The following is a 2,809-nucleotide window of genomic DNA, read 5'->3' as shown; positions in this document are numbered from 1 at the left end:
GTCCCAGCTCTGCCTGGGACCTTCAGTCCCTGCCTGAGCCCTGCTGTAGGTGTGCCCATCTCTGTTCCGTTCTCCTGGGTGGGCCTGGGACCTGCACTGCAGAGCTGCTCTCTGGGGTGGAGCCCTCAGACCTGGGTCGAACCTTGTCATGCAGCGCTCTGGGTTTAACGTGGCATAACTGCTCTGTTCTATTCTATTCCCTGCACTCACCATGAGCCAAATAATGATGAGACTGCTATTTGTGTGAAGTTCCAGGGAGTTGTTGATTCAAAACCACATTTAAGAACACATGATACACAGGTGTCTTGGGGTGACTTTATGATGTGTATCCCCAATCGCTGCTCTATGCCCAGAAATTAATTTTGTGCCTTTCTGTGCCTTTAAACTGAGCCTGAGAGGGGGGAGAGGAAAAAAAAAGCGAGCAGACTTTTCAAGCGGTTGCTCAAGGACACACATACACACTCCTCTGCGTTCTTCTAACAGCAGCAAGAGCGGAGGAAGCAGCTTGCTTGCTTTTCAGCCAGCTTTCGGCCCTTTTCCTCTGGAGAGAGACGGAGAGTTGAACTTTGTTTTTCCTGGGACTTTGGTTTTTTCCCTTCCTCTTTTTCGGACTGTTTCAACATCAGAACACATCAGGAGGGTTCTCCACCGAGGCCCGGAGGTGGGCCCACCATGACCCAGCTCCAAGGAGGGGGAGAGAGACTACGGAAGGACTCTGAAATTTGCCCAGGTTTCTCTCCACAGCGAGAGGTTTTATTATTTAGAATTATTATCCTTTTCCTGTGTGTTTGTTAAATAAATAGTTTTTATCTCTTTCACTTTCCTTCAAAGAAAATTTCTTTTTTTCCCGAACCTGGTGGGGGAGGGCTGGTTGTAACCTGCCTTCTATAAGAGGATATTTTCCTCCAAATTTCTCCAAACCGGCACAACAGTTTACAACTGGAAATAGGATATTATTTTAATGTTTGTTTTTCTGAATCAGTTTCAGAACTGATGCTCACAACCACTACCACAATGTGCAGGAGCCAAGGGAAGAGCAGAGCTCAGGCCCGCTCCAAACTTGCAGTGGGCAAGAGAGCCAGAGAGAGCCAGGGCATGACTGGCGCCTTGGAGGTGTGAGGGCAGCAGGCAAGAAAGGAGCCGCAGGGGCCCAGAGGAGCCCTGACAAGGGGCTGTGCCCAGTGCTATGGAGGACAAGAAGCAACCCCCAGGCCACCCTTGGGGCCCACCCTGGGAGTCTGGAAAGCTTCCTGCCCAGTGCAGGGCATGAAAGGCTAGCTTCATGGGGCATGAGCAGCAGGCAGCAACCCAGCCAGAAGGGCCTGAAGGAGCTGTGAACAGGGGTCATGCTCAGTGCTGCAGAGGAAGGCAAAACTCCCCAGGAAGTGCCAATCTGCCCTGGGGAAAAATTCCTTCCTGACCCCAGTGCTACTGATTGGCCATCCTGAGCATGGGCTCTGTAATTAACGGACCCAGTGGAAACACAAATCTCCTTAGAGAACCACATCCCATCCTGCTTGCTAACCAGAGACACCTGGACAGGACAACCCAGGGTCAGCCAGGCCAACTGCCAGTGGTACAATAGATAGAGTCTCCAAGGATGCTCAGGTAAGTCCCTGATCCAAAGAGATGGATGATTGGTTGGGTTTTTTTAACCTTTCCCTCTCATAATAAACCAGAACTCTTCTAGGGATCCTTAAAAGATCCTGCCCTTAAAAATAAAAATGGCCTGGGCCCAGGGAGGGGCCAGGGGACAGTTTGGTGCTGCCCTCAGCACTGAAGGGGGTCAGTGCAGGGAAAGAACCAAGAAAAAGGTCAGACCAACACACACATCTACCTTCCCCCAACACAGAACCATGGATACTGGCCTCATTCATCCAGGCAGCAGGAACTTGGCTTGTAGAAGTTTCACTTCGCACTGAACAGGAACGAAATTCCTGCTCAGCTGGCACTGATCGAGGTTATGTATTTTTAGGGTTCAAGAAGGTAGGGAGGATCCTGTGTTGTGCCTAGGGCTTTTTCCCTAGAAGATACTCCTGAGAAGATGGTAAAGATGAGGCAGGAAAACTCTTCTAAAAATCCCCTTCTTTCCCAGGCTGGTTTTAAGCTGTAACTCACTTGATCACTTCCCACTAGTTTTAGTAAAACATCCTAAGGAGGCAGAAAATGCCCAGCTGCAAGGCTGGCTGGAGTGACCCTGAAAGCTGCAGGTGAAGCAGTTTGGGAAGCACAGCAAGAAGAACAGACAGACCTGCCCTTGCTTGGGTGGCCCAATCTGTGGCAAGCACTACCACAAGGGGGAGAGATTAAAACTCAATGACAGTATAGATTTTCTCTACATTTTTGACTGGTTTGCCCAAAATTGTGCTTGATGCTTATTTTTCAGTTACCTGTCCATTTTCAACTTCATTTTTGAATGGGATGAGAGCAACAGAGGGTTTTAATGGTCACTGAGCTAATGACCACACCATTGTGCCCATCAACCACAATCCAATGGGCTGTAGAGAAAAAAAAAATCTGAATTTAAAAACAACCGTGCAAGAAGTTTGTGGAGACTGGCATGAAATGTCAGGTTGTGCTTGCCTCTGCCAGTGGTGTAGACAAGCAGTACTGTGTATAGAGAATATGGGCTGTCATCTCACAAGATTTAAAAAGGCCAACCCATGTGCCCGATGTACACAGCACCCTCCCGTCACAAAAATGTAAAACTAACAGATAACGTGTTTCTAAAGAAGAAGTGCTTGGACTAATGACTTGAAATTATTATAAAAGCCAGAGGCATGAAGAAATGATGGCACAGCATGGCCCA

The sequence above is a fragment of the Corvus brachyrhynchos genome, unplaced genomic scaffold (assembly GCF_000691975.1).
Source record: "Corvus brachyrhynchos isolate BGI_N302 unplaced genomic scaffold, ASM69197v1 scaffold94, whole genome shotgun sequence".
Classification (NCBI taxonomy): Eukaryota; Metazoa; Chordata; class Aves; order Passeriformes; family Corvidae; genus Corvus; species Corvus brachyrhynchos.
This window is presented reverse-complemented; position numbering follows the sequence as displayed.